At 37.2% G+C, this 26,085-nt stretch overlaps 1 pseudogene; it reads left to right on the top strand.

The window, feature by feature from the left end:
• Window positions 1-25,882, top strand: part of LOC123778574 (mortality factor 4-like protein 1 pseudogene) — an 80,151-nt pseudogene extending 54,269 nt beyond the window's left edge.
• The last annotated feature ends 203 nt before the right edge of the window (window positions 25,883-26,085 follow it).

The raw sequence follows: 26,085 nt of genomic DNA, 5'->3' as shown, positions 1-26,085 counted from the left end.
ATCCAGGGTCCTGGGATCTGGCCCCACATCGGGCTCTCTGCTGAGCAGGGAGCCCACTTCTCCCTCTCCCTCTGCCTGCCACTCCCCCTTCTTGTACTCTCTGTCAAATAAACAAAATCTTAAAAAAAAAAAAAAGAAGTATCCAATCAGATATTTATAGTAATTTTTTTCTATGATCTTTTGGTGCCACTCATACTCACCATATGGATATAAATGTAACTGATGAAGTCCCTGTTTTCTCAGAAAGTATTCCGAATTTCCTTTAGTTTTTTGAATCATTATGGATCAGAGAATACTTTCAACATTAATTTAAGCAACTCCTCCCTAAGAATTTCCTAAAAGCCAAGGCTTTTGATTGAACAAAATAATTATTTCTGAAGACAGACTTCTGTTTTATTTTTACCACACCCCATCTTTTGGACAATCCAGCTGTCATTCATATTGTGAGATCTTAAAGTTGAAAAGGATTAGAGAGATCTGGGCTTGAGTATTTAATCTAAACATTTCCTGGTCAATTTCCTTAACCTACGGTCTCTGTTCTGCCTCTGCTGCGGTATCACCAGTGGTGGGTTGTTTCTTGCCTTTCTTTGGTTTACCCACCAGTGAACAGTTGTTTTGTTGCTTTTGATGTTTTGGTTTTGCTATTTTTCCTTTGGTTTTAATGTTCTATTCTATTCTATTCTTCTTCTGAGCCATACTAACGCAGCCCTTCGGCAGCAAAAGGTCCTCTTTGTTCTGCTTCTACGTGATAGCACACACAACATGGCGACATCGCAGATTCCTCTGTGCACCACAGGCTCAAGATAGTTCCAATTACTTCTACTATTCTCATGATCAGAGTTCAAGATCTCTTACCACCTTTTAAGTTTAAATTTACTTGTTATTCTTCTTGTAGAGCCGTAGTCAGAACTGAACTCCCTTTTGCGGGGCCTTCTATTGCGTCTGTACATTCGTTGACTTAGTGGTTACATCAAATGATTGATTTCATTTAAAATTCTCCCCTTTCAGTTTGTAGCTTTTAGTCTTCGCCGTTATTACAAAAACTATGATTTTTACATGATGGCATGCCACTTACTATATTATAGGGTATATAAGAATTTTTGCCATGTTGAAAATAATTGGTATTTTTATTCATAAATTATAATATACCCATCTGTTCAACCTCTTGAATAAGAAGGGAGAAAGAAATTACTAACATTAACCAAGCGTCTATTAAGTGCCAGGCATTGCGCCATAACTTGTGCATACATTTTCTCATTCATTCTCAAATTAGCCCTGGAAAGTAAGCATTATCATTTCCATTTTAAATGGGAAAACCAGGCTCAAAGAATCTAATTAAACTGCCTAAATTTACACAACTTGTGAGAGAAGAATAAAAATGTAAATCAGTATCTGCTATCATCTCAGCCCAGCGATACATACAACGAAGAAATCTTCAGAGAACAGCAAGCCAAAACAGTCTGAATATATTTTACACTATTATTTACAGAAACGAACCATATATTAAGATGTTGTGTAATAACACATATGTAAGAACTTACGAATTTGTTTTCATGTTCTCTAGAACGATAATACACTGGCTATTTAATACTCTGTAACAGTTGTAGGAGCTGGGATTCACATATTCTAGTGCCCTAAGGCAAATATGGAAGAGGTATTTTACAATGATCAAATTATGAGCACCGCATGTAGGTGATTTAATTAATAACATCTTCTTTTAAATTAATTATTATACATTGTTGAGTAGTAAATAATTAAACACCATTGAAACCAGTGGATATGTGCTCTACATCTGATTTGATATGTTAGTTCAACCCCATTAGGAATCACATGCCAAATGGTATGCAAAGAACTGCAATTTTTCCTGGGTGGGGGTCTTTGTACACACCCAAGAATGCCTCCCTTGTGCTAACAGCATCGTCTCAGTTCTACCTCTACCTGATTTTCATCTTAGATAGGTAAACCTGTCCTTATTCACGGCTTTGACATTTAAGGATTTTAGTAGCGCTTGATTTCTTGGTTCTTACAGGGATGGATCTTCACAACGCGTGCCCTACTTCCAGCCTCGTAGGATCCAATACTAACAACATATTACTTTTCTGTGCCTTTCCTTCCCCCTAAAACTCCCCTCTCTTATTTAACAAGTCATAACCTACCCATTTTTTTAATTGACGTACAACTGACACACCTGACAACATATTCTTGATCATCGCGTTGTCTATGACTCAACACTGGCAATGACTGGATGACCAATTTCTGACTCTCTGTCCTCAAAATTCATGTGAGAAGCAAGTTTAGAGAACACTTAGTTCTCTAGAACACTAGTTCAGCTATCCCAAAGAGTTTTAATTAGCTTCCACTCCCTATCCCCGCAGAATAACAGCATTGGCTAAAACATCTTATCCCATTGGTCTAGTTATTTAATTGATACGTCTTGCCACTTCTTCTGAAATATGGTATATGTGACCATAATTTTTGGTACCAACAGAAAATAACAAAACCATTCCACCAATGCACATTCACTTATGCACTTTACAGTTTTTGGAAAGAGGTAGACTTCATTTGTAACCCTTGCAACAGCATTTGTCTGGACCCCCATGCTTAAGCTCTGGCCATGAGGAACTGCCTCTGGTAATTGTGACCACTCAAAGTCCACAAATGCCGCTAAGTACAGGGGAATGGCAAAAACCATGAATGCTTTTGGAAAACCACATAAGGAGTCTCTAAAAAAAACCTAGAGGATCACTGTGTACATCTGAAAAAAATATTCCATCTAATTATTATGCAGATGATTTTAAGGAAAGTAAGACGAAACTTTAAATGGAATTTCTAGGTCACAGGTTAGCTTTTTGATAAATGAATGCTTCTTAACTACTATTACTTGAGATAAGCAATGGTAAGTAGCTCTTTGTTCCACTTTTTAACAGATACACAAGAAAATAATCTTCAGCCATGATTTATTTCTTTATTGATACCACAAAATTGCGTCTGGTTTCTGAAGAGGTTTAAAGAATTAGGGAGCTGACAAGTGACTTTGGAAGGTTAATCTCATTACTCTGCACTCTGTCCATATCAGTCTGGCCTCCTGAACAGAAAGGAAGAATTATCTGTTGACAGTTCGGCAGTGATACAAAACAGTTGGGGAGCATTATCCAGAAAAAGGTAATAATCCACTTTCATTTTCCCCAGAACACTAGCGTAATCATGATCTTCTTTGAACTTCTAGTACTTAAAGAAACACTTAAGGATAAGAAAATATCTCTGGTAATTATGAAAATACAATCTTAATAGGGGTAAAGATGATTTTGCATGTTACCGTGACTAAATGAAATATTTTATGTAAAGCATTTTGCACTGTTCCTGGCCCATAACCACTTAAAGATTATATATATCTTTCCTAATGGGTTAAGGTGTTTATATTAATGTGAGTATTTCTTTTTCTAATGCATATGCAACACCTGGGTTGACTCAATCTTTCAGGTGGTCAGCATCTGAAAATGCTGCCTCCTTTGATTTCCACGCCACAGCACTCTAGGAGATACCCAAAACATGAAGTAGTCTCTGTGCCTATACCTTTCATCCCACAATCTGAATGAGACAATTACAACCAAAGAGTAACAAACAGAGGAAGGCATATCTAGCACAGTATCTCTGTAGATGAGAGTCAGGATCACGTAATGGTTAAGCATAGGATCTCTATCTAGTGCAGGCTCTGAAACCTAGGCAAAGTAATGCATGCTTTCTTAGTACAGTTTGGGGGGGGGTTGTATGTAACAGGAATGTTCTTACGAGTTTTAATGTGATCACGTGTATAAAGCATTTAGCTCTTAGAGAATGTCCAGTGATATAAGGACTCAGGTTACAGCTCCAGCCTGTGAAAGCACAGGAATCTGATGACAGAAAAGGTGGGCCAGGCTTTCATCACAGCATCTCCTATCCCCTCCTTCCATCCTCACCCCACCCCGCCCCCACACACACCACATTCCCAGTATGGCAGCCATTCTAGGCTTTGCTCCTTGGCTGCTGGGAAATTCAACAAATCCACTTTAGGACTGAAAGGAAAGAGAAGTTGTAGCTTCCTTCTCTACGTGATACGATCCTCTTTTCATCTATGTGGTTGTCATCTGCATCACGGTCATTTGCTTTCCACTGAATCATTTGGTTCTTCTTAGACGGCTCTAACCCAGTGATTTAGTTTGCTTTCCTCCACGGGCTATTTACTGCCACATTGTTTCCCCATTAATTCAGTTATGGTCCTTACATAGAGTCTCCTTCATTCGTTACGGTAAGGCCTCAGCTTTAACAATTATTGGTACAGTCCAATTTATTTCCAAAATGAAGCGAAAAAAACGAGGTTGAAAAGCAAATATATCTACAAATGCCGTCTGGATCATATACTATACTGATAATGTAAGGCTTTTTATTCTATTTTATATCAATTTGTATATTCCATTTGACTCACATTCTATGCTTCTAGAAAAACTCCACAATATATTAAATTGAATAAAGTTGGTGAGAAGGGGATTTCATTCTGTATCTGGCCTTTGCTTTGTCACTGAAATCTTATATTCCCCATTTTCTCATTTAATCATTTAACAAAAAATGTATTGAACAAATATTCATATAAGGGACTGCTACATGGTCTGGTGGGAAAAGGCAAGATGAATAAGTCTTTTACACTTCATAGTCCCAGGGACTACCTATGATTTATAAAGTCTAAGAATTACCCTTTCCCTTCTAACAGCTTTAAAGTCAATTTATAAATATATTTTGAATACTGAATAGTTCCCAATAAAAATAAAAACTCTAAGCATCACAGACTACCAAAGTTGAATGTTGTTTGCTGTTGTTGTTGTTTTCGTTTTTTTGGTTTTTTTTTTTTTTAACAGTTCCCCTTTCTTGTTCTCACCCATAATTTTACCTCGCAAAGGAAAGATATCCATAGAAAGATAGAATCTTCTGGGATTTAAAAAGGATGAACAGGAAAAAGGACATCCAAAGGAATTCTACCTAACAAGGCTGAATGTCCAGTTGAGAAGTTTATGTAATATACAAATATTACGTTTTATATTTTGTTCTTTGGCTAACCAAAAATCGCATATTCACATTATGTAAAGGCTAAGTGTTACTAAGGAAAAAGGCAAGACATGGAGTCACATATAACAGAATATAAATCTCAGCTGGACTCCTAATTAGCTCTACATTTGGACAAGTTTTAAAACTTTTATGGTCTTAGTTTCTTTACTGGTTATTTGAGCATAATAATACTATACGTACAACCAGTTTTTGAGCTCTAAATGAAAAATACGATTTGATACAAATATTAAATACTCAGAGAATATTAGGTCCCACTTCTAAAAATGATCTGCTGATATAGAAATATTTTCAGCACATTATTCATTACTTAATGTTAAGACATTGCTGATCAAGCCAAGTTGGACTACAAGTCTCTGAAGGGTTTACAGCTTTAGAATCTGCCAATTATATTTCTACATGCAACCTCAAAAATTATTACCTCTACTTTTATAGCAGCAAAAAACATCCCTTAGTTGAGGAGTTATAAGAAACGTTTTTATTCTATAGTTTTTAACAATACTAATGAGAATTCATTCATTCATTCATTCATTTGTTCAAGAGATACCCATGTAGTGCCTACTGTCTGCCAATTCCTGGGCCACATACAGAAAAGAAAATGTTAAAAAAGACAAATTCTCTGTCTTCCTGGTGTAATGTTAATAAAATAATTTAAACAGGTCCCAATGTTCTCACATACCCTATTTTACCAAATCCTGATGATGGCCAAGTAAGGTAGGTATTGTGAATACTGCGACAATTTCACTGATTGGAACATTAATGATCAAAGGTACAAAGAGTCTCTTGCCTTGCCTCATAATTCCAAATCCAGTACCAAGACAGTACACCTCTTAACAGAAGATTTTCAAGTATCACTGCACAGTGCACCCAATTTGTGGGTCCCCATGACAAAACTGTCAGCAAACATTGGCTCTTCATTGTTTATGGGACTCACATCAGAATATGCATTGTCCATTACTAAATCATATATGATTTTTTTACGGATGTCATTTCAAATAGCCTGCATCATACCTCCTCTTCCAACAGTGCATGTTATTGAGAGCTGGCTTGGAGTTAGAGAAAGCTTATACTGAGCAATTTCCTCAATCTGAAAGAGTTTCTTTCACTATTATAATTTTCTGCTTATTGTTTGAGCTAGAGAATAATAAATGCTTGATTACTTGTTCTTTTATAGCCGCATGTATTGTCTGTTCCTAGAAAACAGGGCTGTTTGTATATTACATTTTACAAAAGATTAGATCTATCACCTCATTACCTGGGGAGTATGCCTCCATACATAATGTTTATCCCACAATCTTTCTTCTGTCCTACCTAGTTCAATTATCTTTCTCTCCTTCTTATTGCTTGGCATGCATTGCCTGAATTACTAGGCCATGAAATTTTCTTTTTCCTATAACTCAGTCTCTGACATTTCCAAATCTTCCTTGCGAGAGATATCAAAAAGAAGCACTTCATTTCTTTACAGAATTAATAAGATGAATGGTCTTAATTGCAACCTTTTAAGCTAATTAAAATGAAATTGGAATGCATATGGTAGAGGTAAATGTCTCACTTTACTTCTGGAAATATTCATGACTTTTACATCTTATATTTTTAAAATTGTATGACTGTTTATTCAAATATATACAAATATATTGAAGCCTGTTGCACAAAACAATGGAAGTGGAAAAAATAATTTTATTGTTCATTGCTGTTCATGGCACTCTACTGTGGTAATTTTAATTTGTGATTATTATTCATTAAGAACAAGAAAGATTTCTGATTCTTACTAATTTTGTTTTCATTCCATTTTACTTGAACAAAGGAAACTGTACTCTTAAAGCAGTCGCTCATGATTTCTGCACATTACAAACTAAGCTCAAATGCATAGGAACATCATTGGAATATATTTATGACTATTTTTAAATAGCAATTTATGCCCTGTCCATATACAAAGATCAATTATTCATATTAAAAAGCAATTAGTTCAAACTAAGATTTAAATTACATATAATGTGAATTAATCCCGAATGCTTTCTTGGTATTACAAAGCTTGGAAATGTGAATATCTGTCTCATGGGTACTCTTTACTATGCAATCATTCCTTTGGCTAATATTGACAATTATGTTTATAAGCTTTTCTCCAAAATGTGTTTGAATGTTCATAGACAAATATATAAACTCTATGAGACACCAGTCCTCATTGCAGAGACAGATAACTGGTCTATCTATTCTCCTCAGGCTTTCAAACTTCTAAAATTTTACTATCACCTTCACAAGTTCTTTTTAATGAATCTATTCTTTTCTCCTTTTTCAAATGTACCCATGGGGGTGTTAGAATTTGAAAAAGAAGAGCATGCCATTTCAGGCAGAGGTGAGTAACCTATCTGCAAATAGGCACATTTAAGAAATATTTTCTTAAGGGCTAGGCATAGGAGTTAGTTCCAAATATATTGTATAATTGAGACAAATTAAAAGGTTATATCCAGATAGAATATCTTAATCACTCATTAGAACATAAGAATTGGAATATAAATCAGATACAGTTAACTAGGATATAAAGGTAAGAAAATGACCTCAAAACAAAACAAAACAAAACAAAAAACAGCCAGAAGAGAGTATCTATGTGTGGAAAGGTAAATCAGTATCGATGGGATTTTAATATACTCATGCACATTTTCACAAAATTGACCTGGTATGTGTGGATACCGAAAAGAACTAAATCTTCAGTCCTTTACACTAAATCATTATTCATTTCTTCTACATATTTTGGCAATCCCTATCAGGTGTCCAACTCACTGTGGACGCATGGATCAAAAATTGAAAGAAATAATATATTTTGCTTCCAAAGGGCTCACTAGTAAAGACACACACACGTATATATTCTTGGTAAATGTGAAACAAACAAACAAAAAATTACTATTCAACACTGAATTGACAAAAACAAGATATTGTATTTACCACATTTTCAGTGAGGAAAACGGTAACATAGTCTTCAAATATATGTGTAAAAGCAATAGTGCAGGTAACAATCATTTATGTTTAATTCCAGACAGGTGTAAATTTTTCATTACTTTTATGACATGCTTTTGTATCCTTTCTTGAAATATGACAGAAGTAAGTAAAACAATCATTTTTTCCTTTTACTATAGAAAAGGAAAGTTAGATGGGCGCCTGGATGGCTCAGTCAATTAAGCATCCAACTCTTGGTTTTGGCTCTGGTCATGATTTCATGGGTCATGAGGTGGACCCCACACAGAGCCCCAAGCCAGGCTTCAAGTTCAGCAGGGTGTCTTCTTGAGAATCTCTGCCCCTCCCCCGCTCGTGTGCACACGTGTGCTCTCTCTCCCAAATAATTTCTTTTTTAAAGAAGGAAACTTAAGAAAATTGGCTTTCAAAACTGTCCCTAACTTCATCACAGAAGTGTAAAGAGTTTGGAAGTCAGCATTACTATACCCACAACAAGAAAAAGCTAGACATACAGAAAATCTATACCTTTTCTAAGTCATAAAACTGAGGAAACAGATTAAATCACAACCAAAATTTGGAAAGACAAGCATATCCCAAGAGTCACAGCCTAGCTCTGCATACTTAAAGGAGAATCCATTGGAACAATAATCTGGTAGAAACACTTAAATGCTGATTTTGATGAACTGGTGGAGGTTGTGTGTGGACACCTTGAAAATAAGAAATTCCTGGAGTGGCTGGGTGGCTCAGTCGGTTACGTGTCTGCCTTTGGCTCAGATCATGATCCCAGCATCAGGCTCCCTGTTCAGCAGGGAGTCTACTTCTCCCTCTCCCTGCTTCTCCCTCTCCCTTTGCCACCCCTACTCATGCTCTCTCTATCGAGCTCTTTCTCTCTCTTTCTCAGATAAATAAAAAAATTTTTAAAAAAGGTAAGAAATTCCTGGGAACAGCAGCCTTAGACAGGTCCTCAGACTTTTGAAGGTCATACTGCCAGGAAACCCACCAGATTCTCACTGTGAAGATTTGAGGAAGATTCACCTGTGGGTCTGGCAGGAGGAGAGGCAGCATAATTATTGTAAACTATACCAGCACCCTTCTCCATAACATATGCCTTCTCTCCAGGACAACAGGCTTCCCCAGAGCCTTCTTATCCCAGTTTTGGGGAAGTGATTTTTCTCTCACTCCAGCCTGCTCTGCTATTACTAGCTCATCCCAGGTGGAAACAACAGGGGTTGGAGGAAGGAATAAAGATACAGGGAGAAAAATACAATACCACTGGAGAAACACTGTGAAGGTCACATTCCTGAAATACAGTCCCACTAAAACACTGAGATTTAATCAAACAATTATAGAACACCTCAATTCCTCACTCCTTACCAACACACCAACAGGGACCCAATATAACAATGGACTGCATCTGAAGGATGTGCAAGCTACTGATTCTTTCCAAAGAGGAGTACTTAGGGAAGCCCAAAATCAAGAAAGGAGATAAAAACAGAGATCATAGAGGGATTTGAAGCCTCTGGCTACAACAACCATTAGTTATGACAACCTATAGCTGTAACAAACATTCAACAGAGTCCAATTCATAGCCAAATTAACATAAATCCCCACACTGAAGTCCTACTTAATTCAGTTCTTATCACTTCATATAAAATATCTGATTTTTACAGGGGAAGAGGGGGAATAAGAAGTCATGTCAAAAGTTGAAAGGATATGGATTATGAAGAGAAAAGGCAATAATCAGAATTGGACTATTATGTATAGAAATTATCTGAGAGGGAATTTAAAATAACTATGATTAATACATTAAGGGCTCCAATAAAAAGAGCAGACAATATGCAAGAGTCAATGGCAACAGAAACAGAAAGATGGATGTTCTACAAGAGTCAAAAGGAAATGCTAGAAATCAAAAACATTGCAACAAAAATGGGTAATGCCTTTAATGGGCTCATACAGCAGAGCTGAAAAAAGAATCCATGGGCTTGATAATGAAGCAATATAAACATCACAAAATAAAATTAAAAGAGATAAGCTAAAAAAAAAAAATACAAAAAAGAACATCTGAGAATTGTGGGGCAATTTCCAAAGACACAACATAGGTATAACTGGAATGTCAGAAGGAAAAAAAGAAAGAGAATGAAGCGGAAGAAATATTTGAGGAAAGAACAGGTGAATTTTCCAAAATGGATGATATAGAACAAGCCACAGTCCTAGGATGCTCAGAAACACCAGAATAATTACCAAAACAAACAAACAAAATTCCTGAACATCGTATATTCAAATTGCAGAATACCAATGGGAAAGTCTTGAAACCCAGTGGGTTAAGGTTGGGGAACACTTATCTATAGGGGAACAAGAAGCAATTACAGAAAAGTTCTTAGAAACCATGCAAGCAATAGGGAGTGTAAGTAAATACTTAAAATGTTGAAAGAATATAAATCTAGAATTCTATACACCGTAAATTATTACTCTTCAAAAGTGAAGGAAAAGTAAATATTTTCTCAATTATCAAAAACTGTGGCAATTTACTGCCTCTAAATCTACCCGGCAGGAAATACTGCAAGTTTTTCAGACAGATGGAAAAATACATAGGTCATACGGTTAGAGCTGCATAAAGAACAGAAGAGTATCTAAGAATAAATAAATGTAACATCAAATCCTTAATTTTTAAAAAATTTGATTATTTTAAGAGGTTATGTTAAAAATATATTGGGCATTTATAGCATTCGGATAAATGAAAATAATGGTAGCAATATCACAAGGGGTTGTAGGTAGAAGTTGGAAACAGTTATAATTCCCTACACGACATATGAAATGGTGTAGTATTTGAAAGTAAACTTACATAAGATAAAAATGCATATTACAAATTCTATGGCAAGCACTTTTTTTTAATACAATGGATATTCTAATACAGGAGATAAAATCAAATTATATAAAATGCTTAACTAAAACCAGAAAAGGCAAAAAAAAACCCCAAAAAAACTGGGAGGCAAGAAACTAAAAACAAAAAAATCAATAAATATTAAATACCAACTATAATTAGTAACTTGATACCAGTCCAACTATATCAATAATCATTTTAAATGTGAATGTCTTGAATACCTCAAAAAAAGGGAGATTGTCAGAAAGTATGAAAGATCAAGAATAAAGTATATGTGGTCTAAACAAAGCCCACTTAACATATAAAGACGCATTTAGGTTAAAAGTAAGGAACCAAAAAAAAAAAAAAAAAAAAAAACCCAGAACAAGAAAAAAGACCCTGAAATAGAACAAACTGGTCGGCTGCCAGAAGGGAGGTGGTTTGGGGTATAGGTGAAATATATAGAAGGGATTAAGAGGTATAAACTTCTAGTTATAAAATGAATATGTCACAAAGATGAAAAGCACAGCATAGGGAATATAGTCAATAATATAATAATAATGTTGTATGGTGACTATATTTACTATGGTGAGCACTGAGTAATATATGAATTGTTGAATCAACATGTCATATAACTGAAACTAATATAACATTGTATGTTAATTATACTTGAATAAAATGAATATCTCTGGGAAAAAATTACATTATCTCTAAGTCCCCATCCAACTCAAATACCACAGAATCTATTCCAAACTCTTACATGGCAAAGGAGTCTTGCTTTCTAAGACTATCTGGTAGCCACCCTGAGACCCAGGCCCAAACTCACAAATTAGCATAAATCCCATTTTTAAAAAAGACTTATTTATTTATTTAAGAGAGAGAGAGGGAGAGAGACAGGGTGTGGGTGGGGGGAGAGGCAAAAGGAAAGGGAGAAGAATCTCAAGCAGATTCCCTGCTAAGGGTGGAGGCCAATGCGGGGCTTGATCCCAGGACCCTGAGATCATGACCTGAACAAAAATCAAGAGTCAGCCACTACACTGACTGATTCACCCAGGTGCCCCCCCATTTTTCTAAAATCTCTTTTGAAACATTAAAGCCCATGTATATATTTAAATAACTTGGTCAAATTTGCTCTCCTTGCAGGGGGCTTTTTATTATTTTTCATTAAAATAAAAATCCCGCTGGTTGACTTTCTAAATGTGTTTTCATTAGGCCTTCAAAAAAAAAAAATTGTAAAGAATAAAGAAAGAGGGGCGCCTGGGTGGCTCAGTCATTAAGTGTCTGCCTTTGACTCAGGGCGTGATCCTGGCGTTCTGGGTTCGAGCCCCGCATCAGACTCCTCTGCTGGGAGCCTGCTACTTCCTCTCCCACTCCCCCTGCTTGTGTTCCCTCTCTCAATGGCTGTCTCTCTCTCTGTCAAATAGATAAAATAAAATCTTTAAAAAAAAAAAAAAGAATAAAGAAAGATATACCATTCTAACACTTAACAAAAGAAAGCTGGAATAAATATATTATCTTCAGACAAAGCATTTTTCCAAAAAATGTTAACAGTCAGGGATAAAGAGGGGCATTTCATAATGATAAAGGTGTCAGTTCTCAAAGAAAATACAACATCCTTATACATGGATGTAGATAACAAACAGAAGGTCAAAATATAACAGGCAAGGACTAAGAGAACATCAAAGATAAACAGATAACTCCACTATTATTGTCAGAGACTTCAGCAACCCTCTGTTAGTAATCCAGCAGGCAGAAAATCAGTAAAGACATAGCTGAATTGACTAGCACTATCAATCAACTTCATTGAACTGACATTTGTGGAATATGGCACTGAACCACAGCAGAATACACATTCATTTCAAGCTCACATGGACATTTGACAGAGACCCTATTCTGGGCCATAAAACACAGCTTTAAAAAATATGAAGAATAGGGGTGCCTGGGTGGCACAGCGGTTAAGCGTCTGCCTTCGGCTCAGGGCGTGATCCCGGCGTTCTGGGATCGAGCCCCACGTCAGGCTCCTCCGCTATGAGCCTGCTTCTTCCTCTCCCACTCCCCCTGCTTGTGTTCCCTCTCTCGCTGGCTGTCTCTATCTCTGTCGAATAAATAAATCAAATCTTTAAAAAATAAATAAATAAATAAAAAATATGAAGAATAGAAATTATACAAGGTATGATTTCAGATCAAATGGAATTAAAGCAGAATTCAGTAACAGAAAAACAGCAGAAAATCCCTAAATATTTGCAAATTAAACATCACACACGTAAATGATACATAAGCCAGTGAATTTTTTTAAAAAGGTAAAATGTTTTCAACTAAAACCCAAAATATATAAAGGACTTACAAAACTCAACACCCAAAAAATGAATAATCCAATTAAAAAAATGGGCAGAAGACATGAATAGACATTTTTCCAAAGAAGATATACAGATAGCCAACAGACTCATGAAATTTAAGCTAAAAAAAAAAGCCACAGAGGAATAAATTTTAGGATAAATATAATTTAGAAAGATATCAGTGAAATTGAAAACATAAAAATCGTGCAAGAAAATCAACAAAGCCCAAGGTTATTTGAAAAGATTAATAAAATTGACAAGACTCTAGCCAGTCTCACCAAGAAAAAAAAAAAAAAAAGAAAACACAAATTACCAATATCAGTTATGAAAGAGAGGTTATCTTGACTTATCCAATGGATATTAAAAGGATAATAAAGGATACTATGAGCAATTTAATTCTTACATATTTGATTACTTAGATTAAATACACTCATTCCTTGAAAGACATAAACTACAAAGCTCACACATGGAGAAATAATCTAATAGCTCTACATCTATTAAAGAAATTGAATCAACAATAAATGAAGGAAGGATGGGAGGGAGGAAGAAAGCAAGAGGAAGGAAGGAAGGAAGGAAGGAAGGAAGGAAGGAAGGAAGGAAGGTTAGAAAGAAGGAAGGAAGGAATTCCAAGAATTCTCATTCATTTTTGAGGGGAATGCAAAATCATATAGCCATTTTGGAGAGTTTGGCAGTTTTCTTATAAAGTTAAATATAGCCTTATATGATCCAGCAATGCACTCTTAGGTATTTACACAATTGCTTTGAATAGTTATGCCCACTCAAAAATCAGACATTCACATTTACTACAACTTGATTCATATCAACAAAAACTAGAAGCAACCACAATGTTCTCAACAGGTGACTGGCTAAACACACTGCAGCACATGTAGAAACTGCAGCAGTATTCACTGATACAAAGGAATGAGCTGCCAATCCATGCAAAGTCATGGTGAAACTTAAAGAAAAATTGCCGAGTGATATAAACCAGTCAAAAAGGCTCCATACTATATGATCTCCTTTATTTGACATTCTGGAAAGAGAAAACTACAGCAACATTAAACATACCAGTGGTTGTCATGGGTTTACATTTGGGGGAATTGAACAGGTGGGGATGGTTAAGGCAGTGAAACTTCTCTGTCAGGTACTGCAATGGTTGATACATGACACTGTGAATTTGACAAATCCCATAGAACTTTACAGTACAAAGGGTGGACACTAATATATGACAATTAAATATAGACACAGAAATATACTTTATGTGACGCTTGGAGAATTCCAGAACGGAATGTGAGAGAAGAAACTGATTGCATTCAAACATACGAATCAACCTCGGTGAAGGGAGTGGGGGAAAGAGATGAAATGCTGGAAGTGAATGGACTAAAGGCAAAAGAAAGTACCCAGAAGCCTGAACTCTGGAAGTGCGCCCACTGGGTCAGGCTAACAATTCTGAAACCACTACCCATGTCTGCTAGGGTTAAACAATTAAGTCAGTGTAAGCTGGGTGGTAGGAGATATGCTTCTCGGTCTTGGATTATGAGGTAACAAATAATCGAAGAGAAAAGACTCGAACGAGCCCTGGTGTAACGTGTACTTGATTGAAGTTCAAGACCTCAGTATGATGATGTGGAGTGAAAATATTTAAAATGTTGAAAGAAAAAAACATTTAAAATTCTGTATTCAGCAACAACTCTGTAAGTTAGGCACTGTTATTATCCACATTTTACAGATGAAGAAATTGAGGCATGCTGGAAGTCAGTAACTTTTCCTAAAGTCACATAATTAGTGACAGAGCTGCAATTTGAACCAGGCAGTGTGTCTGGAGTCCATATTCTTATTCATTATGCAATCCTGGCTCTCTCTCCATTTATTTTCATCATAGCATCTATATATTTTTAAGGCATCCATCTTTTCCCATGGCTGTCTTAATGACTAGACTATGAATTAAGTAAAAGTTTAGATAATCTTTGTTAATTAGTGAAAGAATGAATGAATATAGGTAGAACTTTGGCATAATTCTATCTGTTCTTGGTTTCTGGGGAGTTTTCATTACTACATGAGCTATTAGAGACTAATTCAAATCCGCCTAAAATATGATGGGATGATTTTTGTGTAATGCAGCCTATAGTTACATTAACAGTATACTAAAGGATTTTTCAATCAAACCAGTAAGGTTTTGCTGAGGATTTGTTATGTAGCTAACATTGCAGAGGGAAAAATTACGTGATGACTCCACTGTGGTCCAAGCACTAAGCTATAGAAATAAACTCTACTACTGGGAATCTGTGAGGTAAGAAGACAAGATAAAATTTGCTCTAAGCTGTATGTCACTGACTTTAAGTACATGAAAAGGCAGGGAAACAGTACATTTATACATATACAACAGTACATGAGTTTGTCTGGGGAACATTCTCTTACAATATTCTTTGAGGGACAGACTTTCGCCTATGATAGAATTCATCGATTAGCCTATCCTTTCTAGGAGAACGCCTGTGTCATTGCTAATTGATTTCAGAAATGAGTGGAGTTGTTTTGTGATTTAGTATTTCAGTCTGAAAAACATTTCAGCAAATGGTAATGAAGGGTCTTGTATTTGCCAGGAATTTCGGAAGTGATGGGAAAACAGAGATGAGTAAAGGGGTATTCCTTAGATTTAGAATGCTGATGGTCAGCCCGTGAATACAGAACGAAGTAAGTAAAAGACATTGTTCAAATTATTAAACATACTGTATTAGAGATGGATAGCAGGTATGGATTGAAAGGCAAATTTGCCTTGAAGGTTAAACTTGAGGGTCTCTCATTTGAAAGTTCACCATATTCTCCTCCAGGAACATGGGAGAAAGCACTGCATTGTCCACTCACTGACAGCTTAGGGGCTGCCCTTGCCCAGTGATCACACTCTAAGCCGGTGGTTTACAATAATAATCAATAATAAATGAAGGAAGGATGGGTTTACAACTTAGTTTACAACTAAGCAAAGTCTGGAGACAGTTTTTAATATAGTGACTTGGGGCAGTGGATGGAACTGGCATCTGGAGGTACAGGCCAGTGATCCGCCACACATTCCACAATGCAAAGGACAGCCTCCTGCAACAAAGAATTACTGGATTCTCAGTGTCAGCAGTGCTCTGGTACAGGAACTGTGGGTGGGGCCAGCAGGCCGTCAGCATACCCTCATCACCCAGGATCTATCTTTGGTGCTGATAGAGAGAATGTGAACAAATTCTGCTCAGCTCCTCAGACAAGGAGAGGAAGGTGGGTAAGTTAGCAACTGTCAGTGGAGAGAACCCGGCCAAACTAGACCAGCTCCTTGATGCAGCTGCCCTACCCCACCCCAAAAGAATGTGACTCTAAATGTATTTTCTACCCAACTTATATTTATTTAAATTGATCTCTCTGATCTCACCTGTCCCTATTGACTTGATCCTCCATTCAATTCCACTACTCTATACCCTTCCTTCTATACCCTTCCTTCATTCCTTGTATTGACTCTGATGTTCTAAACCCAATAAAATATATTCAAAAAATTTACATTGTTTTAGAAAAGGTAATTATTTTAGAGAAGGTAACTGATTTCTAGATAAGTTCTCCTAATTCTCATTTGAAACATTAGTCACTCATACATATTTATTCAATTTAATAACCCATTTCATTGAATATATAATTTTGTTGAACTAGAAATTCCTCTTTCACTTTGGGTTAATGCCAAAGTATCAACCAACATTTGAACCTCCAAAGCAGGTGAAAGTTATCTGTTGTTGAATAATTTCTACTCCTCGAGCTGTATTAGCAAACCTTTCTTTTTATTTCTATGTTCGCTTTCAAAATTTATTAGGCGTTTGAATTTTTAAAGAATTGAGCAGGCCTATAATCCAAGATTTTATGAGGATTTATAACTCTATATTTCATTAAATATATGTCTGGAACTAATGCTTTAATAGGAAAAAAGAAAAAAAGGCTTTAGAATTCTGAAATGTAGTAACACATTTGATGGCCAAAATAAAGTAGGAAAGAAAAACGAATGGAAATTCTATAACATATCAAAAATGCATTTGAAAACATAAAATAATAGAAGTAGATTTCTTTAGCACCAAGGAATTATTGTGTTTGTTAGTTTCAACTCCTTAGGCAATTTATCTTTAGGAGATAAATCACGTCACTTCTAATAAGGAGAAGGACATGTAAGATGAACAAAACAGAAAAAGAAGGAAGAAGGGAAAAGAAGTAGTGATGAAAATGAGAAATGGGACAAATTAAGAGGGTTGAGAAGGTAGGGGAGGTGCAGGGGCAACAGAGGGATCCCCGGGAACTCAACTGCCTGCTATTTTCAAACTTAGCAAAAGTAGGCTTAGTGTATTATCTGAGATTTATTAAATCTGTTGAGAATAAGTTTTGTCTTTTCCTAATGAACTGAAAAGGTCTTTCAACCTATAATATAATACAGATTAAGAATTGATGTTACATATTTTGTTGTCTAGGAGCATTATGCTTAATATATCTCATTAAGAAGACAGCACTGGGTCATTTCAGTACAGATTGGAATAATAGTTGCATTTTTGCATTTAAATGTATTTCAGATTAAGTACCCACGACCAGCCTCTATATTATCATTTGGGCCTCATTCTGTGTTCTTCTTCAATACGTACATTTAGAGAGAAATTTCCCAACTGACAAGGGAGAGTTGTATGTTTTTGTGTGTCTATACTTACACTCTTCTTTTTTAAAGATTTATTTATTTATTTTAGAGAGAGAGTGTGCCAGTGGGGGGAGGGGCAGAGAGGGAAAGAGAGAATCTCAAGGAGACTCCCCGCTGAGCACTTACTCCCAGGACTCTGAGATCCCAAGCTAAGCTGAAATCAAGAGTCCAACGCTCAATCGACTGAGCCACCCAGGGCGCCCCTGTACGTACATTCTCATTGGAAACCCTTATATTGTCACAGGAGGAGTTTTGAAATCCATAAACCTGTATCATCAAAACATTACTTTGAAGTTACTAAACTCGATGTAATTCTTAGGAATGACTGCCCTTAAAAGTTATCTTTCATAGTAAGTTTTCTCTATGGAAAAAGATTTAAAAACTCAATTTCTTTTTTAATATAGAACAGTATTTGAAAATAACTGCTTATCAAATAATTATCAAACATTCAACAAAAAGACATTACAATAACAAAAAAAAAAACAAAAATATTGTCTCTTGTTTTCACCTTGTTAGATTTTTTTTTTTTTTTTTAAGATTCTTTTATTTATTTGACAGAGAGAGAGACAGCCAATGAGAGAGGGAACACAAGCAGGGGAAATGGGAGAGGAAGAAGCAGGCTCCTAGCAGAGGAGCCCGATGTGGGGCTCGATCCCAGAACGCCAGAATCACGCCCTGAGCCAAAGGCAGACGCTTAAGGGCTGAGCCACCCGGGCACCCCCCACCTTGTTAGACTTTTAAAGCAAGCATTATCTCAGGAAAACCTTCCCAGATTGAATTTGGTGTTGCTGTTGCTTTTATTGTTTTAAGTAATTCTCATAGGTTTAGTTAAGTATTTATTGCACGTTTGTTTAACTCATGTCTGGATGCCCCTACCACACAATGCTTCCAGAAGGCAAAGTGTGTGTCACTTTTATGTCTAGTGACTGACATATTATAATGGCTGACATATTTGTGAATGGCATAGGCAGGTCCAGCAGGAACTCTGAGCAGGTGGACAGCCTGTGTGGTGTCACATAGCCTGCTCTCCCGGCCCTGGATATCCACGTATTACATTTTGTCCTGAAACATCTTCAAAGTTCCCAGTTTCTATTTTACTCGAAGATACCACAATAAATTTAGGATCGGCATATTTATCACCCGTATCCTCAGTCTCTCTCTTGCTGCTAATGAGGAAGCATTACATGTAAATATAAAGTGATGATGTGTTTACAGTCAAACCTCCTTTGATTAAAATTAATAAAGAGAGGAGGCTGGCTATGAGGTAGGATTCTCGCCAGCTTTTGTATTTCTTTTCTAAATGTATCTCCCCAGTGTTCAGCAGGCTTTATCTTGCTAAATGTTAGAAGATTATGCTAATTAACAAACAAGTGAAGACAGCAGAAGGGATGAACAGAACATTAATTTATCCTGCTTAAGGCTTTAAATAAAATCTTCTCAGACCATGAGGGGGAAAAAAAGAACTTGGACAGCTTTTTAATAACACACAGTTATTAATGAATATTTTCTTATGACTTATCTTTACCCAACTCCATGAGAAGAGCCATCTGAAATGTAATATTTTTCCACAAAAGCCACAAGAAATTGCCATGCCCAGTTCTGCAGAACATTTTATGTTTTATTTTATTTCATCTTGTTTTAAGCTCGGTGGGTTAGAATTTGTTAGCTCATTGGATTGTAAAATATACCTCTGTAGCAAACTATTATTGAAGTGCTTTGTCACTGAAGCATAGAGGTCGGCATCCTGTAGGATTATCCTGCTAGTGATTTCATATGCAGGGCCCACCGGAGCTGCGTCTATTTGTTCTGCTGACAAGACACAGAGTCTAAACTTTTAAAAGAATTGAGTTACGTTTAACAACATCCCTCCATTTTTCCTAAAAAGAAGTGAAATATTTAGAGAAGGTTGACAGTTTTAGGAAGCAGAAAAGAACTGTCATGGAGGGCACTGTGTTTTCCCCAGCGTGAGGTGCCCCCCTGAGGTGATAAGGCTGTTTATCTAAGGGACCGTCTGCAGACATGTTGTGGATTTGATAAAATGTACAAAATCTAGAGGGTTCACTTGTCAGAGGAAGAAGTCCTTTTGCTTGCTTGTAGAAACCTGCAGGAGAATACAGATTCCTGCAGGGCTGATCGCTATCGGTGCCACGTGGGAATAAAAAGGTTAGAGCGGACCGTGGGTATCTTCTGGATACTCAGACACCCTGACAAGCAGGGGGATACAGGGGTCTGAGTAAGTGGCCACAGAGGAACAAACCAAGTGATGAAGAGTCAGGGAATTGTCCCCAGGAGAGAAAGAAAAACGAGGTTCACTACAGCTTGAAATTTCGAAAGAAGGTTGAATGGACACCTAATCTTCAAGGAGAGGAAATATAGCTTATGGAACAAGGAGCAGTGGCCTTTTCTGTTTACTGAGGAAGTGAGTTAGAGTTTTAGCAAGAAGGATTCAGGTTACGCCTTGAAAAGTAATCTGTGCTGCCCAGTAGGAATCCACGTTATCAAGGAAAACTTCAGATTTTCCTCATCGAGGTATTTATTAGCCGGAAATCTGAGCATTCGTGAGCTCCACCCAAAACTACAAATTTGTCTTCAAGTGACTTCCAAGTTTTGAACTCTGTGTCTTGGACTCCAAGAGGAGGGAGCTTAAGAATGGGGTCAAGACTACAGGCCACAATTTTCTGTTTCCAAACAAATCCCTAAATTGAAACTTGATGGAGTCAGAAATCCCAATAAGGAGTCATTATTGGAATTGCTCAATAGGTGATATCAAGTTCTCAGAATAAAATAGGCACATATGTGTTTTAATGTTTTTTAGTGCCAATCCCAAATTAATTTAATCACATTCAATGCCTATTTATGAAAAGCTCATTTCAAATTCTTAGAAGGCTTCCCTTCAACAGTATGCTATTAGTGGTTAAGTTTTAGGGAAGTCAAAACTTATACGTGGACTCTCAACTCTGCAGGGGGCACCCCCAACCCCTGCATTGTTTGAAGGTCAACTCAAAATACCCAAAAGATGTGTTCTTTGAAAAGCTTCATCAAATAGAAAAATCCTCTGACAGTATCAATTCAAAACAAGAGTACTCATAACAATACTTCAATAGAAACAAGACATTTCCAATAGAGTAGTGATTTTAAAAATAAGGAAAAATGTGATAAATTGAAAATCATACTTAAATAATTTATATACTTAATATACCTAGCTGACTACACTCAAACCTTCCCTGATAATAACCAAAAAAAAAAATCAACAAATAAACATATTTCTTTCATCCATGCATGACATAGTAGGGAAAGAAACAATTACTCTGCAGAGAAAACTAGCAACAGCTGTATCATCACCTTGATGCGAGAAATTATTTTGGATACTTAGGCCCCGAGCAGAGAGGAAAAACAAAAATTGATTTTTTTCTGAGAATTTTGCAACCACGCCCCAGCCCTGAGTTAGGTTTATCATACTATAGAAACTACTTGGGTAACCCAAAGAGTTGAAAGGTGCTAATGCACTTGAAAATTCTAACTGATGGATCTATAGTGACTGTAGAAACCTACAGAAGTAAAGAGAAATTTTTTTCAGAAGGAATTTTCATCTGAGGTCAAATAATTCAAGTAATTTCCATACATAAATATCCACAAAAAATGCACATTTCACAATAAAATAGAATATACACAAAGTAATGTTATCATCGGTAGGTACAAAAGTTAATACAAGGGGCACCCGGGTGGCTCAATAGGGTCCGACTCTTGATTTCGGCTTAGGTCATGATCTCAGGGTCCTGAGATGGAGCCTCACACAGGACTCCCCGCTGAGTGGGGAGTCTGCTTCTCCCTCTCTTTCTTTTTTTTTTTTTTTAAAGATTTTATTTATTTATTTGACAGAGATAGAGATAGCCGCGAGAGAAGGAACACAAGCAGGGGGAGTGGGAGAGGAAGAAGCAGGCTCATAACGGAGGAGCCTGATGTGGGGCTCGATCCCATAACGCCGGGATCATGCCCTGAGCCCAAGGCAGATGCTTAACCGCTGTGCCACCCAGGCGCCCCTCTCCCTCTCTTTCTGCCACTCCCCCTAGCTCACAGGGGCATGCTCACACTCTCTCTCACACTCTCCCAAATAAATAAATCTTTTAAAAAATTAATACAAAAATAACCCTTGAAATCATTAAATAATGGTATGATAAAAAATAGAATTTCAGATATTTTAATGGGTTCTTAGAAATAAAGCAAAGGTATAAAATTTGAACAAGGAAGATTTCAAATTCTTTCAAATAGAAAAAGGCTGAGGGTGGGTGTGCTTCAGTGTGCCACTATTTGCTCATTGTTTGGGGAAAGAAAAAAGACAGAGAAATGGGGACTGATGAATTGCTGGGATGGCAAATTTTGTGTGTGAACTTGGCAAGTCCTAGTCCACAGTACCCACATATTTGGTCAAATAGCAGTCTAGATGTTGCTGTGAAGGTATTTTTCACATGATATTAACATGCAGTCTGGTTATCCTCCATATGTATGTGGGCCTCATCCAACCGTTTGAAGGCCATAGAGAAAAAGACTGAAGGACCCCAAGGAAGAGAGGGTTTTGTCTCCACTGTGCTTCTGAACTCCAGCTATGGCATCAACTCTTCCCTGAGTTTCTGGCCTGTCTGACCTGTAAATTCTGGACTTGAAATTTCCCCAAAATTATATAAACCAATTCCTTAAAATAAATCTCTCCCTCCCCCCACCTCTCCCTCTCCCTCCCCCAATCTCCTGCCTCTCCCTCTCCCTTCCACCTCCCTCTATGCCTACAGAGGGACCACCCTGAAAGCTCAAATGCTACATCTAATAAGACTAGTAGAGAAGACCCTCCTCCTATTCACATGACCTTGAAAAACTAAGAATCCAGAGAAGTTCAGCTTCTCAGCCCATGTTCTACTCATCTACAAAATATCAAAAGGGGAAATCAGCATCTTAAAGGCAGAAAGGACCCAACAGAAATTGACTCCCTGAACTTAACTTGAAGAAAACAGGACAGCAGGCAAGATCATGAAACAAAGAAGAACCACACACAACAACTCTAACAATAATGACAACAACACAACTGTCTGGTATAAATGTACCCTTAGAACCGAGGCACCGTGGTTCCTAAAGAGGAGTGCCGCTGTGTAAATGACGTAGTGAGTGTTAGGGGACTGAAGGGACAGCTCCGTGGGGCGGAGGGGGGGGGAGCATGGATGGGGGTGTGGGGGGTCTGTGGGGGTGGGGGTGTGTGTGGGTGTGAGAGACAAACAGAGGCAAAAAGATAGAAAGAGACAGTGAACAAGAGAGACGACAAATCTCGCGGAAGACGCTGTAAGAACGGATACTCTGGAGCATAGACTGTATTAGCTGTTACACCACAAACCAAAGTAAAAAGGAAATGAGATAAGAATTTTAGTAAAATAATAATACTTTGAGAAGCCTTAACTAGTGATCTGAGGTTGCAACTGCTTCACAGCTAAAATTCTTACTGCATTTGAAATGTTCTTTCTTTGTTGGTGTTATTGTTGCCCTGATTCCGGTGTATTTCAGGGAATAGAACAGAATTAAATGGATTTATTCTGCCATTACTTGATTAGAAATTATATTACTGAATTAAGATTCGGCTCCTTTAATATATTAACATTATATAAATATTGATCTTATTCTATTTCATCAATCTTTCTTTGTGTCAATATTATCATTTTAAAATACACGATGCATTGTTTCACTTTTGCAGTTTATCTTATTCTTATTTTTTTGCAAAAATTCTCTGATTATTCTCATACTTTTCCCCGAAGATGAATTTTAGAATTCTTTTCACTACTCCACAAAACAGCCCTGCCTGCTGGGACCCTGGTGCACAGTGACTGAATTGTTGCCGTATCTCTCTTTTGGGTATGCATAATCATTTCCATCTCTGGCTCAATTTAAGTGAAGATAATTGTGAATTTTTTATTATACTTTTCAGGTTCACTTGAAGTAATCGGCCTTTGTCCTTTTAATGTGTTTTTAAAAAGGCCACCCATTAGTTCATGAGTTACTAAGTGTCACATGTTTGGCCTGTAGGTTGCCCTGTAGCTTTCTGTCTTGCTTCTTTCCCACTGAAGTACTCTCTGTTCTCTGACTCTGTAATTCTGCGTTCTGCCTCTGTGTTTTGCATTCTGCCACATGCTTTTGTGGCAGAAAGTGTTACTATAATTTGCTCCTTTGGATGAAACTTTCTTGTTGATGTTTAAGCTGAAAATGGTTTCCTTTGTTATGCCGAAATAGAAATGCTTTTTCCTTCACGTACGGTATCACTGAGCATCTCCTCTGACTCCAAGAGTTCAGAGATTTGCTTTATCATTTATCATTTCGTACCAAACACTGAGAATCAGATTTATTTCCAATGACATTGACAGTAAAGGAAGGGTAGTAAAGCAATGCAGTTTTAGGGTCATACTCCTCTGAACATGGCTGGGGACAATTTCCTATTGATGTATGTAGCTGGGTATTAGTGTATGTTACGCTCATGTTATGTTTACTCACTCTTTTATTCTTTTAACAAGCATTCATTAATTAGCTATAATCTTCCAGGTGTTATGTTATTGCAAAAGATGAAAACATTTAGAAACCATAGTTCTTATTCTGAAACAACTCAGAGTCTATTATATTAATAGACAAATGAACCAGAATTTTAGAGCATTGGGTAAGCATTACGGATAAGCACTATGAAAGCAGGAAACATGGGAAGTTGTTGCATGGGGAAAGAATCAAACTCCGATTAGTGCATGATCAGGGGAAGCACCCTGTGAATGCTGTGACTGAGCCAAATCTTGCAGGATAAGAAATTAGCCAGCCAGTGCATGGGTCAAGGGCATTCCAACAGTGAAGAGCACATGCATATGGAAGCACCTGAGAGAAAGCAAAACCCATTCAGATTTTTAGTGCATTTCTGTAAGACTGACGTATATAGTATAAGGGAAATATAGTAAGAGCTGTGGTTGGCAAAGAATACAGATGATAGAGTTACAAGCAAAACAGTTCACAAAATAAACTATACAACCTTTATGTAAAGGTTGCCATAAAGGAAAAACAAGTGAAATACTTTTTACAGTCACCGGAATAAAAATTGGGATTGAACGGGTTCTAGAGAGCAGAATACTCAAACATGAGGATACCAATCTGCAGAAGCAGTGTGAACTTCAAATGGCCAGTCAGGAGCAATATGCGGAGAGGAAGATGAGGGGGCTGCCCCAGGAAAGCAGACCTCTGGTCGGCCAATAGAAAAATGTTGACGCTGAAGCCAAAAAGAACAAACAGAAAACACCCAGAAATGCAGAGGGTGGCAGACCAGGGAAACCCCTCAGCCTCCTCACTAGTAAATAGTAAAGGGCCCCCGTGGATTCTACTGCTGACATTGAGAAAGCATTCAGGAACAGAATTAAAGATTCCTAAAGAACCAAGAACCCTGGCTTGTTGAGGACTGGGACTTAACTACCAGGCAGCAACGGGTCTTGTATCTTCCTGCCAAGAAGAATGTGGATTCCATTCTATGCACAATACGAGAAATCTCAGGAAGACACAGATAATAAGGAGTAGGCAGTTAATGAGGCTGTGGCAGGGATAAAGGAACACTTCAAAGTACTCTCGGGCACTCAGCTGCTCTACAAATTTGAGAGACCACAGGTCACGGAGATCCTCGCAGACCATCTGGACATACCCGTGACCCAGGTGTATGGGGTACCGCATCCACTAAGATTATTTTTACGAACTGGAGTGATGTCGGCCTGCACAATTCTGGATGAGAAGAGCCTCGCGTTATTACCGAATTATCTTCACTAGTTCCTAAAATAGCAGGCAAAGAATTCTGCAACCTTGTGTAGAGCCAGAGATGAAGAAGTGGCTCCCCGTGAGCACCATCAGAAGGCTGTGCGAGGTGAGGCCCTGAGGCTCACTTGGTTTGGATCTCTGTGAACACATTTTTGTTTTTAGTCGTTCTCTTGCACAAATGATGTGCTTTGAAAATGTTAGTGTCTAACAACTGATGTTTGTTTTCTGCTTGATTTTAAACAGAGAAAATAAAAAGGATTACAGCTCCAAAATCAAAACGAAACAAAATAAACTATATGCATGATTCCCTGATTCTAGAAGAATGGAAAGCCCTTCGGTGTCATTTA

This window comes from Ursus americanus, chromosome 7 (assembly GCF_024610735.1).
Source record: "Ursus americanus isolate L20-20 chromosome 7, mUrsAme1.1.p, whole genome shotgun sequence".
NCBI lineage: Eukaryota > Metazoa > Chordata > Mammalia > Carnivora > Ursidae > Ursus > Ursus americanus.
The sequence above is the reverse complement of the archived record's forward strand: the minus strand, read 5'-3'. Positions and strand labels throughout refer to the sequence as shown.